Source organism: Mustela nivalis, assembly GCF_964662115.1.
Source record: "Mustela nivalis genome assembly, chromosome: 8".
NCBI classification, from domain to species: Eukaryota; Metazoa; Chordata; class Mammalia; order Carnivora; family Mustelidae; genus Mustela; species Mustela nivalis.
This window is the reverse complement of record NC_139027.1, coordinates 31,684,230-31,698,905: the sequence shown is the minus strand read 5'-3', so window position 1 is coordinate 31,698,905 and position 14,676 is coordinate 31,684,230. Positions and strand designations below refer to the sequence as shown.

Sequence of the window (14,676 nt, the reverse complement as noted above, 5' to 3'; positions counted from 1 at the left end):
AGTTATAGTTTACTAACCTATTTCATATTCAGCTGAATTTTTTAAAAAATCCACTTCCAAGCCTGTTACTTTACTACTGGTTTTAAAAATAGAAATGGCTTCCTCTCAGAAATGGGAAACACTCTTGTAAAAGAATTGCCCACTTGCAGAACTAGTAAGATATAAAATGGCATCCACATGCATTTCTTCTATCTCTTCTCCTTTCCCAATTTGTACCCCTTTTAAAAGGGGGATGAAAAGGGAAACCTGAATATGATTATTCAGGCATAATTTGACCACTCAACTCCTGATGTCCCATTTATCTCACTCTTAGGAATTTATTCTAGAAAAACAGTGTAACTACTATGTGCATCAGGGAACTGTTGTAAAATTCATAGCAGAAAACAAAACAAAACAAAAAATCTAAATATACTCCAAATATTTAAAATATACTCTAAATATTTAAAAATAGGGAAATGTTAAATAATTTATCTACAACATGAAATTGATAACAATATTGATATAGAAATAATACATATTAATAAAAATAGTGTATATATATTAATAGAAATGTTGTATATGCTAAACGAAAAGGCAAAAATATATAATCTTTAAACTCTAGGAGCGCCTGGGTGGCTCAGTGGGCTAAAGCCTTTGCCTTCGGCTCAGGTCAAGATCCCAGGGTCCTGGGACGGAGCCCACATCAGGCTCTCTGCTCAGCGGGGAGCCTACTTCCCTTCCTCTCTCTCTGCCTGCCTCTCTACCTACTTGTGATCTGTCAAATAAATAAATAAATAAAATCTTTAAAAAAATAAAAATAAATTAACTCTAAAAGAAACATATACACGTATAGATATACTAGGAAACACAAATCAACACGTGCAGTTAAATCACTTTATATAAAAGGATATCATTTTAGGTGATAGGAGTTTATTGTTATTCATTGTGAGGGTGTGCTTAGCACAGAAACCACCTCAACACCATTCTATTTCCTTTGGGTCCTAGTTAAGATCCCATTTATCCAATGAAAATACCGTACACCATTAAATTTGAATTTCAGATTTTAAAAACAACTAATTTTAGTGTAATTAGAATAAAAGATAATTCAGTATAATAGTTTAAATCTTTAGTGTAATATTCATGTAATTGAGATATACTACACAAATTTTTTTTTGTTTTATCCAAAATTCAAATTTAACTGGATGTCCTGCATTTTATCTGTCAATACTACTCTTATTTCTTCTAAAATAACAAAGTCTAATTGAGAACTGGAAGAAGAGGTTAGCATTTGGAAAGAAAAGATCACTTAAACTCCAGTGACTGTTCTTCTCATTTATGTCCCTATAGAGGTGTTCATATTGGGTAGACTTTCACACCATGCTTCTGCAATGACCAACTCATTCTAGTGATGCCTTGTACTTAAGCATTGATCCTTAGTGTGGCCAGAAATGGTTCAATCTACAAACATGGCACAAAGCCCCAGAAATTTCATGCAGATATAAAGGTTTGAACTGCTTTTCTCAGATGGGGAGTAAGCAAGCACTTAAACTTTCTAGACTCATCTCCATGATAAAAATCCTAATGAAGAAAATAAAATACAAAATGCTTCCAACATGTCCATCTTAAAAATCAGTATATCTATATGCAAATGAGGATTTTATAGCAATACTATTAGCACCTGACTGCAGGAGAAAGATTAGATTGTGAAAATAGGATTATAGAAATCACAAGAGAATTTAATAAAAATATTGGTAGTCCTTCAAATTCCCAATATTTTCCTTTACTAATTCCACTACTGGTCTGGTTATCAAAATTTTTAATGAGAGAGTATCATAAAAATCTCCTCAAAAAAGTACAGGAGACTGCTTAAAGAGTAGTCAGTAAAATGCCTTGTTTCACAAATAAAATGGAGGTACCAACAGGTTAAATGAGATATTCAAGGTCACATCTACTTCCTGACTTCCCTTTGGGAAGAAAAATTGAAATTTTTTCATTTTTCTCACCAAGGCCCAAAGGTGACTGAGGACCAACCAATGACAGAAGCAGACTGATTTACTTGGAGTAGGTTTCTGGTAAGCAAAAAGCAAAATACTAGGGCAACACAGGTAATTCTTGACATTTCGCTTTCAACACAATTCAAAGATGAATTCAAAGATTATGACCAATAAATATGTATAGATTTCAGCTAAGAATATAAAGACAATTTGATAAGGAATCACAGTGATTTCTATTTTTCAAGTCTAAACTTTGCTGAGACAGCAAAATTTCATTCTGCATTCAAATGAGTGGTGCTTTGATGGGCGCAGAGGGGTGTGGGTTTTTGTAGAAGTAACCCAGCAATAATCAAAAACAAACCGTATCCATTCTTCCACAGACAAGAGATCTATACATTTCTTTTGGAGAAACTGGAAGCTTAAAATTGTGAAGAGTGATAATGTATTATTTTGTGTCTTTTGTAACAGCTTGATTATACATAAAAATCTAGGCTACAACCAAGAACCCAAAGTAATAAAGCTTGTACACAAAATGGTAATCCATTGTCAGATAAGATGGGAAAGTAGTGTTTCCATAACAGTTTAAAAGAGTTTTCATCGCCTTTGCTAACAAGGCACTAGTTTCTTTTGCTGCACCAAAACGTTATAGAACAAAATACAATTGCTTTCCTTCACCCAAGATGAAGCTTCTTGATGTAAAAACAAGAGAAATGGACTCATAAAACACTTGCATTTTATTTAGTTATCTTAGTATCTTCTTTTCAAGGGAAGGGTGGCATCTTGTGGCACAAACACGACTTACTTCAATTTAGCTTACTTTCCCTCTGAGCAAAATAGTTTGGAAAGCGACATCTGGTTGGGAGCAATTATGCATATTTTTAAATTTCTTTTCCCTCCAGGACCAACCCCTCTCCTGCCCTATTGTGCTTGTAGTTGTTGTCAGAAGGCAGAGAGCAGTGGGTGGAAGGTGCTTGGTTTATTGAACACAATCTGACAGCCAAATCACCAGAACAAGATGCTTTCTACACAGCTTCACTTACCTCTTCCCTTGGGGCGGGGACCCTGATTTTCAGATTTCTCGAGATTTTTCTCTCCTTGCTTACTTAGCTTAAATGATTAACCCTTCCTATAATTACCATCTCAGGCAGTTTGCTTCTAAAAGCACTTGGCCTATTTCTGGGATAGAAAACAGTAGCTGTGGGTTTATAGCAATTCAGTGTTAGAATTTTAATCACAGGGCAGGGGAGGAGGAAAGAAAGCCCTGTGCACTTGGGGCCATGAAAGAGAGAAGCCAAAGTGTTCCCAAAATGTTAATTTCATACCAAAGGAAGGCAAGAACGCTGACACTATTATGACTTCCATGGGAGTGAAAGTATAAACTTTCAGCTCTTCAGAAGATCTAATTTGGGGAGAAGCGTGTTTTCCTTTACTTCTCAGTGACAAATAAGACTGAGGTCTGACTGTGTTTCTTCCACACCCTGAAACCACACCGGCAGTATGGTAGATACACGTGTGCGTGACACAGTGATTAGTCCATTTAACCCCTTTACAGCTTTCACAACCAAAGAGCATCAAAGCCTTGCATAGATGTTCTAAACCATGCTTATTAGGGCTCCCTATGTTCCTCTATAAAAATAACATCAGAGCACAAACTATTTCACAAGCAGATGATTTCAGTATACATGCTGTATGAGTAGACATTTCCCCATGGCATGAAATTTAATGACAACATAGTGTTGTCCATGTGGTATATTTTTTAATGCCACACAACCCCCCAACAATTGTTAAGCACTAGGGTAGTTCTCCTTCTAAATAATACTTTATAAATCTTTGTCACATTTCTGATTATTTTCTTGGGAAAAATTCCCTCAAAGGTAAAATATGAGTAAAATAATAAATATATTTCAAGAGTCTTAAAATATATTGCCAAATTGGCATTAGAAAACATGGTACCCATTTACATTCCTTGAGATACAGTTTCACATAACGATTTGAGTTTTATCACTTCTTTAAACCTTGCCATTTTTGATAGGTGAAAACTAGTGTTTCATTGCTAAAAGACGAATGTGTTCTAGTGGACAAAATATTTATTTACATATTTCACTATATATGATTTTCTTCATTTTCACATTTTCAAGCCCTTTGTCCATTTTTCTATTAAATTGTTTATTTTTTAATATTATTTGGAATAGTCTTTTTATGTGTTGAGAAAATCAACGCTTTACCACTAAAAATAGAAAATATCATTCTCAACTTTTCAATTGCACTTTAATTCTACTTACAGTATTTTTTCTTTGGATTCTGGTTTACCATGTTTATATATCTTAGTCTGCCAGTAGTCTCTTTTCTTCCTTTTCTAGCACACTTCAAGTTGCCTAAGATTTGGACCCTTTATTCCTACCAGAAATTGGCTTTCTTTCTTCATCACTCTACGATTTGTAACAGATTGTATTTCATGTCTGAAAAGAATGGATTGATTATTCAATAAACAATGATCAGACAATTGAATATCCAAAAGGAAATAAAACTTAGATTCTTACAACAGACCTTATACATACACACAGGTATGTGTGATTTGCAGATGAGTTCAAGATCTAAAGATAAAATAAATAATAAATGAAAATAAAATAAATAATAAAGTAACTAGAAAAAGGAATGAAAAGAAATAAAGGCTTTAAATCTAAGAATCTTGTATTCAAGTCCAGCAGAGTAGCAGAGATAATGGGGGCTTGCCAAAACGGGTATATGGATGATATCCAAAAGGACTGTAGAGCCCAAAGGCCTGGCCAAATATATTGTTCTGCCTAAGAGAACCTTCCCATATTCATGATGGTTTAGGAGAAGAACCCCAATGATGACTGACCATGAGTTTCTCATCTCTGGGAAGGTACTGCAAGAGAGGCATATAATTGCAATTAAAGAATATAAGGGAATGGGGCAGTTCTTACACACCTGAGTGGGGTCACGGACTCATAACTGATAGATTATAGATATATCAATAGATGATAAAGATCAAAGTTCAGATTTGAGATATTTTAAAGCTCCTTAGAAAACAGCAAAAATACGGTAAAGATAGGTGAAGTATATGAAAAGAAAATTCACAGGGAAAACATGCAAACGGGGAATAGACATATGAAAAGATCCCTGACCCATTAGTAGTCAAGGAAATGCAAAATCAAACACCAATTAGACATCATGCTTTTATCTATAAAACTGGCAAAATCAATAGTATTGATATTAAACAATCTTGGGAAAACTGGCAAAAACTCTCAGATGAATGTAAATTCGCACAGTCCTTTTGGAAAGACGTTTGGCAGTAACTCCTCATTTTTTAAATGTATAAACTTTTTGACTCAGAAATCCACGGGTGCATGCCCTAGAAAAATACTTGAAATTATGCACAAAAGGAGCACAAACATTTTTTCAGCATTATTTTTCTATTTTTCAATTTTACAAGAAAAAATTCAGTTAATGTCTTTTACATAATTTTTATATATTTCTATAGCTTAGAAGTGAGTTTGCTGAGGGTAAGAGTATACACATTTAAATTTCTATCTCAGTGAACTAATATCCCACTAAAATGGTCTAATGGGCTCTCCACCCACCTGGTTTGAGAATACCTATTTTCCTGTTCTTTTGCCAAATCAGGTATTGTCAACTTTTACCAAACAGTGATTGAGAGGATAATATTTTGGTTAAAAAATTTGCTTTTCGCTAGTTATTAGAGAGGTTTTCAGTTTTTATGCGGTGAGAGTCTCTTTTATAGCTTCTGAGTTTTAGAATTTTTTCCTAAAGCTATTTATTTTTTCACCTTTTTAAAAATTGTAGTAAACTGCCCATAACAAAATTTAGTACCTTTACCATTTTTAAGTGTACAGTTCAACATTATTAAGTACAACCAAATTGCAGTGCATCCAATGTCCAAAACTCATCACCTTGCAGAACAGAAATTTTTTACCCATCAACCAGCACTCCAATTCACCTTTTCTCCCACCCTGTAGCATCCATCATTCTACTTTCTTTCTCCATGAATATGATCCCTCTGGGCTCCTCATATAAGTGGAATCACATAACATTTGTCATTTTGTATCTGGCTTATTTCAATGCAATTTATTTTCAATATTGAAAAACTGGAAATAACCCACTACGAAACAGAATAAACTATAATTTGTCCATACTTTTTAATTACATGCAATTATTTGCATATTTTATAAAACAGATGCAGATGGACTGGCCAAGCAGGAGGTGATTATAACTTAGACAAAAATTACCATCTTGGGTGCAGGTGTAAAAGCTGGCCAGATTCTGGACATATTCTGAAGTTAGTGTCAACAGTATTTTCAACTGGATTGGACATGGGATTTGGAAGAAAGATGACACTAGTGTTTCTAGCCTGTAGAAAGGGAAAATTGAAGATAGTATTTCCTGAGGTTGGGAAGATGAGTGGAGAAACAGGTTGGGATGTGAAGGAATTAAGAGATGACTTTTGATGGTATTCAATCTCAGATATAAAACTGACATCTACAGTTGCATATGAAAATAGTAGAATCATTTAAGTGCATTTATTTTAATTCACTGTCTCATGCTTTGAGATTAAAGCAGTTTTTTAAAAGGATTCAGTAACTTCAACAGGCAGGCTTTTAATGTTGTTGTTGTTGTTGTTTTTAACATTAAAAAATGTGTACCATATGCAAATACAATCTTTTAGCCAAATTTGCATTTTAATATGGTGGTCTATTATACAATACTACCACCTGTGTAAAATGAGTCAAACACAGCTTAATAGGACTTGGATATAATTTATAATACAAAACAGAATTATCACATTTGGTGATTATCAAAACAGTAAGCTGAATAAAATGAGAAGTTCCATCTGTTACTACCTACCTTTCACCCCTACATGAAGGAAATGTAAGAGGGAAGAGTTACAGGAGTTTCTCCAAGTGGTTGTAGAGAATGAAAGTTCCCATTTGGCAAGGACCATGTGTTATTCATTTTTGTATCACCCACAATGGCTTGTGTGGAGTAGGCGTCCAATTAACATTAGTGGAATTTAATCAAAATCTATTGAGCTGTAAAGAAAAATGTCACAGTCATTACTCAATACATTTGCACAAGCATTTATTATGGAATGTTAAAAAAAAAAAAAGCTTAACTTCTGTTAACTTCAATTATCTACAACACAGATAGTAACTAACAAAATAAGTGAAAAAGGATTAACTACCATAAAAACACTTGTACTTTGCAATTTGAGAGAAGCTGCTTGTCACCTTTAGGCCAGAAAAGGACTAAGAACTGTAAGTAAATTAAAATTCATTGATTTAATAACTTAGGAGAATAGATTGGAAGCAGCATGTACAGGAGGGTGTCTAGCTTATCTTAAGAGTATATACAAGAAGACTTACTCTAAGTGCTAACACTCAGATTCAATCCTAAAGGCACCTAACCCTGAAACAAACAAACTCGGTAGAAAGATATGTTCAAAATCTAGTCAGAGGATCAACTCATGCTACTCTGGAGCCTACCACCATCTGAAAACTGATTAATTTCATAATAGTATCAATTATCTCTCTTACATCCTCATCCTCTCCCTTTCATATGAGCTCTTTTTTGTCAGCATAGAAATCTTTTTCATCTCTATGTCATCTTTTGCAGGATGCTTCTAACTATTGCCCTACTTCTCTCCTCTACAACCTTTTCATAAAACATGCGATCTTCGCTCTGCTCCCTCAGCTACATCCATTCTTCTTGCCACCTCACCAGTAATTACCTTTGCCCAGGGAGCCAGTGATGTTTTGCCTGCCAAATTCATTTAATATTTTAGCACACCTAACTTGACTACTTTTTCTCCTTCCTTGGCTTCTCAAATATTTTAATGACTGTTCATTTTATTATAAAAATTCAGGCTAACAGCATTTTGTGTGAGGACTTACCTAGTTTGAAATCTGTCTTTATTTCAGAAACAAATGCCTGATGGGAAATAGATTAAGACATGTCACAATGAAGTCCCAAAAAAGCTCATCATATTTAATCAGATAATCAACTTATAAATACAATTTAAGAAGCATGTGGCAGAATTAATAATCTCATCAACCAGAGCCTTTACTCCCAAGCTAAGGCCATGGATAAGAGCAGACCAATGTTCCTGATCCCTGTAGACAGGAAGTTCTCAAAGAAAAAAGGAATAGCAGACTAGGTAATTTGAACTAACCCTCTCACTGAGGACAACTAAAAAAGCTACACCAAAAAAATAAAATAACTTATGAAATTATGTAGTATTGCTAGGCCAAGACTAGACAAGAACTTAGAAAGGTAAGCCCAGCCACTTAAAGCTGCATTTTTTCTAAAGGCACTTGCCTGTGATGGAAAGGAAACAATGAAGCTCATTTGCATTTTAGAGTCATCTTGAGGCCAAAGAGACAAAAACCAAAGTTTGGATACTGCCAAGGGATGGGACTCTGATAAATCAGTTTCCACTTTCAAATAAAACTATGACAAACATGCCCTCAAGATAGATGTGAACTAAAAATAAATCAGCCAGAGCAGGGACTTGTAATCTAGTCTCCAATCAGCAGGATATCCAGGAATCTTAAACTTTGCATCAAGATTAAGAGGTCCCAGAATGGTAGCTCTCCAAAATACCTAGCTGAAGCAAATGAAAGTCCTCTCTGGGAGAAGCCACCATCACCCTAGGTATCAAAATATTTTCCCAAATGTCTTTTAAAAACAATGTGCAGCACAGACTTAAAGATAACTAAGCACACAAGGAAATAAACACCCCAAGCAAAAAACAATATAAATAATAAGTAACAGAAATGACTCATATATAGTTTACCCTTGAACAACATGGACTAGGGGCCCCACTCCCCATGCAGGCAAAAATCTATGTATAACTTCTGACTCCTCAATAACTAATTACTAAGAGCCTACTGTTGGCCAAAATCCTCACCAAGAATATAAACAGTCATAAAGTAACCTAAAGAAAATATTGTTTAAGAAAGCATAAGGAAGAGAGGCTCCTGGGTAACTCAGTGGGTTAAGCCTCTGTCTTCAGCTCAGATCATGATCTCAGGGTCCTGGGATCAAGCCCCACATTGGGCTGTCTGCTCAGCAGGGAGCCTGCTTCTTCCTCTCTCTCTCTGCCTGCCTCTCTGCCTATTTGTGATCTCTCTTTCTGTCAAATAAATAAAAAATCTTTAAAAGAAAAAAAAGCATAAGGAAGAGAAAGCACATTTACAATATTTATCAAAAAGAAAATCTACATGTAAATGGACCTACCTGGTTCAAACCCACATTGTTCAAGGGTCAACTGTATACAAAAACTGTGTTTATTAAGTTGAAAGAAATAAAGGCCAAGATTGAAATTTTAAGCTGAAACTGAAAACTATAACAATAATAAAGATAATGAGAAGAGAAACAAGTAAAAGACTAAAACTGAAAATTGTAATTCTTAAAATTAAGAATTCAGCAAATGGTCTGAATAATACACTGCACACAGAAAATTAGCCAACTAAAAGAGTGAAAGATCAAATGAAACTAGTATAGTACCAAAAATTCAGAAAAGAAAAAAAGGTACCTGGAGGATGTACTGAGAAGGTACAATAAATGTTTTGTTGGTGCTCCTCTTGGTTGTTCCTCCCCAGAGGAGAAAGAGGATGTGTCAGAGGCAATATCTATCTAAAAGAGAGAGTGGTTGAAAATAGTTTCACAGTGATGAAAGACATTCATCTACAAACTGAAGAAGAAAAATAAATTCTAAGCAGAATACATAAAAAGAAACACACCTAGACACATCATGTCAAAAAGGCAGAAAATAAAGACTATGAGAAAATCTTAAAAGCAACCATAGTAAAAAGAGCTTTGAAGCATCAAAAGTTAGACTATAACTAACTTCACAATAGCAACAATAGAAGCCAGGAAACAATGGAGTATCTTCAATGTGTGGGTGTGGAATTCCATATCCAGGGAAAATATCTTTCAAAAATGAAAACAAAATACTAACATTTTCAAATTAAAAAAAAACAAAATACTAAGTCATCCCCAGAATACCCATGTTAAAGGAAATGCTAAAAAAATATACTTCATGTGGGGTACCTGGGTGGCTCAGTGGGTTAAAGCCTCTGCCTTCGGCTCAGGTCATGATCCCACGGTCCTGGGATCGAGTGCTGCATCTGGCTCTCTGCTCCACGGGGAGCCTGCTTCTCCCTCTCTCTCTGCCTACTTGTGATCCCTATCTGCCAAATTAATAAATAAAAGCCTTAAAATATATATATATATATATATACATATATATATATGCACATATATATATATATATACTTCATGCAAAGGAAAAATGATCTGAGGTGGAATCTGAAATGCAGCAAAGGATAAAGGATGAATAAGGTGGTAAAAATATGGGGTAAATACGAAGGAATATTAGCTGTATCAAATAAAAATAATGTCTTGTGACCTTTAAAGTGTTAATAAAAAAAAATTACCTAGAAACAATAGCATATTGGGAGGGTAATTAATAGAATTAAAATACTCTTAAGGTTCTTGGATTACCTGGGAGAAGGGTAAAAATCTTGATGTACTTAAGCTTTCACAAGTTTTTAATGAATAGTTTTGGTAATTATAAGTGTAACTTCTAATTTTGAAGGTAATCCCTTACAGGATACAATAAATGTATAATTTTTTAAAATAACAGACCTTTTAAAGATGGAATCATAACTAAATTCAAAAGGAGGCAAAAAAAAAAAAAGAAAGAAAGAAAGAATACAATGAGAGAAAGATAAACAAAGAATAAGTGGGACAAATAGAAGACACAAAACAAAACGGTAGGTTTAAATCCAAACACTCACTAATTTCATTAAATGGGCAGAATCTCAGAATTAGAAAGTCCTCCTCAGCTAGTCACAGGAAGTGCTGAAACAATCACAGACCTCTCCTGGACACAGATGGAGGAAAGCCATCCTGTAAATTTTGCAGCTGGGAGAAGCAGAACAAAGTGCATTCTTCCTTGAGGCAACCTGATCTCAGAAGAAAGGGGAGGGGAAAAAAAGTGGCCGCTTCCTGTTCCCAAGTTTACCAGGCAAATAATTAACTATCTTCCGTCCTCCAAAGAAATGTATGAGGGAGCAGAGAGTGGTCAAGAATATAACAGTGATTGAGAAAGCTAGGGAAAAGTCAGCCCACCATTTTAAGAATATTTATTTTTTCTAGTCTAGACCACTATAACATATTTGTTTGAGAAGAGGTTAAGGACAGAGGAAGAGAGTGTACATATACCAGGTCAATCTTTTTTTTAAATATATATATATATATATATATATATATATATGGTGTGTGTGTGTGTGTGTGTGTGTGTATCAAATCTCAAGAAAACTATAAATTCTCAACCAGGTTTAGGGAGGTATAAGGAGATTATCTCAGCTATTTCTGGGAGTTATTAGAACAAAAATAAAGAGTGGTAGGAACAGATACAAATAATTAGGAGAGACAGGGAAAAAGGATTGGTTAATACAAATTTTCAGATTAAATATAATTCCTTCAAGGCTCTATGTCTGTCTTAACCTATATCCCTTGAAAAATATCAGTTGCACAAAAGCACTTTTTAAGAAGGTGCATTTTTTAACTAAAATTAGAGAGCAGTTTCAATCAAAGGGCTCAGAGTTAGAAAAGATATCATCTCAATCCCTCCATCTTTAAAAATACCCCTGAACTAGCCACCTCAAAAAGATAAAAATATATTCTATATTTAAAGACCTCCAGAGAAATATTTCACATGTCATCATCTCAGTAATTAATTTTAGCACTTAACACAAATTCTTTTTATCAACTAAATTATCATTCACAACCTTGAGAGGAATTTCTTTTAAAAATAAAAAAACTAAATTAATTTAACCTACATCTTAAATCTAATTTTTTTTTCCTCATGGAAGATAAATATTACATGAGCTCCATAAAGCTAGTGGTAAGATGCCCTGTGGAGCTCTCAAGCAAAACTCCCCACAAGAAGACTTACAAAAGGAGAAAGTTGCATGAAAATGAAAAAACAGAAAGAGCATCGCTCTTCATCATTATTGCTTGACAGATTGGGTGTAGTTGCAGGATTTATAATGCTGAAGTGAATTGCTTGACTTTGTGGAAATCAATGAAAGTAAAATTCAATTTAAACTTTTTATTAAAATAACATAAATTTTAAGATGTGACTTTCCTGTCAAAGTAAATCATCAAGACTGGTAAGGATTACTAGAGGTAGAACCAAAGAGTCATCATTCGAGCACATGAATTATACCCTTGAAAGTAGAGTGTTGGCCCTTTTGGGCCCATCACAAAAAGAGAAGCTGAGCCAAGTCCATATACTACAGGCACGCCATTCTTTCCATGTCATCAGTCACCAGAGATCGTGATTGAACTGTTAAGCCAATTATATAGTAATCACCAGAAGATTAATTATTACAATTACTACAGTTATTAAAATCAATGAAATTTGGGAAGGAGCTATGGTATATGCTATCCTTTTCAAACATTGTGATACAGTTTGAGAACTGCCAATAGTATAAAGAATGAACCCTTGTAGCATGACATTGAACTAGCCCAGGCTGCTAGCTCCCTCTGCTGAACCCTACCCCAAAGAAGCAAAAGCAAAACAGTGCAAAAACAAGCAAAACAAAGAAAAAACAACCAAGAAGAAATCAGATGCATTTAAAAAACTAACATAAACCTCCTAAGAGACACTGGAGACCTTAAAAGTGATTATGACTATGAGTAGGGTGGAAATGGCACTCTCACCAGGAGGTTTACAAACCAGGGCCTGAGTTTCAGACTCTTCTCCCTGGATACTCATTAAAATCCAAGGTAGCAAGTAGCCTGGGTAATATAAACTCAGATGAAAAAAATGGCATATGAAGAACATAAATGCTATAAAACAAAAAACAAGAAACAAAACAAAAAGTAAACAAAGTTGAATTAATGGAAGGAGCAGATGAAGAATTTAAAGGAGGCAATGGCTGAGTGTCCCACTCCTGGTTGCAGCTCAGGTCATGATCTCAGGGTGGTGAAATCGAGCCCCCACGTCGAGCTCCCCACTCAGCAGGGAATCTGCTTAAGATTCTCTCTTTCTCCCTCTCTCTCTTTGCCCCCCTACCATGCTCTCTCTCTCTCAATAAGTAGATAAACCTTTAAACAAAAAGCAATTTAAAGTAGGCATAATACCAAGGACATGATGCAGAAATAAGAATTTTAAAGAAGAACCAATGAAGAATCATGAAATACAGGATGGATGAAGTGGAAAACTAATTTAGTGAGCTGGAAGACCAAGTCAAAGAACCATTCCAGAAGAATTCAGGGATTAACAGACAGAATATATGTGGAATATTATAAACCTACATAAGAAATATGACAACAAATTGTCACCATCTGCTTGGTAGTATGATGGCAGAATAAACAAAAGGAAGGAAATATTTGAAGAAGAAATGATTGATAGCTTCCCAGAATCAAAGATGAAAGACCTCAGATTAAGAAGGCATGTAGAGTGCCAAGAGTCAAACAGAAGAGAGAAGATAAAAAGAAAATTCAAAATCTAGGTATCAATGGGAAAAAATAAAGGATTTCAAAGTCTAAGGGAAAATTCTAGGAGCTTCTAGAAAGAAAAAATAGTTCAACTACGAAGAGTTAAATTCAGATTATCCTCTTAACAAATATACTAGAGTCAATGGAAATACATTTTTAAAGTACTTTAAGAAAAGAACATTAAACTTAATATTTTAAGTCTTGTAAAGTACATTTATTTATTTTTTTAAAGATTTTATTTGTTTATTTGAGAGAGAGAGAGCATGAGAGGAGAGAGAGGAGCAGAAGAAGCAGACTCTCTGCCAAGCAGGGAGCCTGATTCAGGATTCGATCCCGGGACTCCAGGATCATGACCTGGGCCAAAGGCAGTTGCTTAACCAACTGAGCCAACCAGGCTCCATAAAGTACACTTAAATAGGAGAAGGCAATAATATTCTTTGCATGCAAAGTCTCAGAAGGTTTACCACACAAAGACTTGCTGTGAAAACATTCTTAGAAAAAGTATTTTAATGGGAAGAAAAAAAAATAAGCCAGATATCAAGGAAATCAGGGTAAGCAAATAATTCAACAAAGCTTATTTTGTCTGAAAAAATTAATATACGTAATAATCTAGAACTTAAATAGGTTGATACTAAATGGGCTTTCTTCAGGAAAGAGGGAAGTAAAGGTTGTAGTCAGAGAGAAGACTCCATTTTACAGGTGAGGAAACTGAGTCAGAGAAAGGTTAAGAAACTTGTACAAGGACACAAAGCCAGTTAAAAGCAGTGTCAAGATTTAAACTCAAGCTATCTGACTCAAAGTACAGTCTTCAAGGGGAAGATATGAATATTGACAAAAATCAAGAACTATGAAAGAAAAAACAAATGTAAGAGTAGGTCTTAGTAAGGTTTAGGTAACCATCAGATAAACAAAAATTTAAAATGTAACTACCTAATCATCATAAGAATATTTGATTTATTCATTGGAAAGAAGGAGAAGAGGGGCACCTGGGTGACTCAGTCAGTTAAATGTCTATCTTCGGCTCAGGTCATGATCCCAGGGTACTGGAGTCAACCCCCACATCAGGCTCTCTGCTCTACGGGGAGCCTGCTTCTCCCTCTCCTTCTGCCTTCTGTTCCCCCTGCTTGTGTTCTTTCTCTCTCTCTCT

General features: G+C 34.8%; 1 long non-coding RNA gene across 1 annotated transcript; it reads right to left on the bottom strand.

Moving 5' to 3' along the window:
* Positions 1-6,224: 6,224 nt before the first annotated feature.
* LOC309871086 lies at positions 6,225-10,971 on the bottom strand. Its single transcript, XR_014315022.1, has 5 exons — positions 10,817-10,971; positions 9,550-9,650; positions 7,907-7,943; positions 6,861-7,045; positions 6,225-6,366 (listed from the first exon to the last, which is right to left on the bottom strand). It is a non-coding gene; the product is annotated as an uncharacterized lncRNA (long non-coding RNA).
* Positions 10,972-14,676: the final 3,705 nt, after the last annotated feature.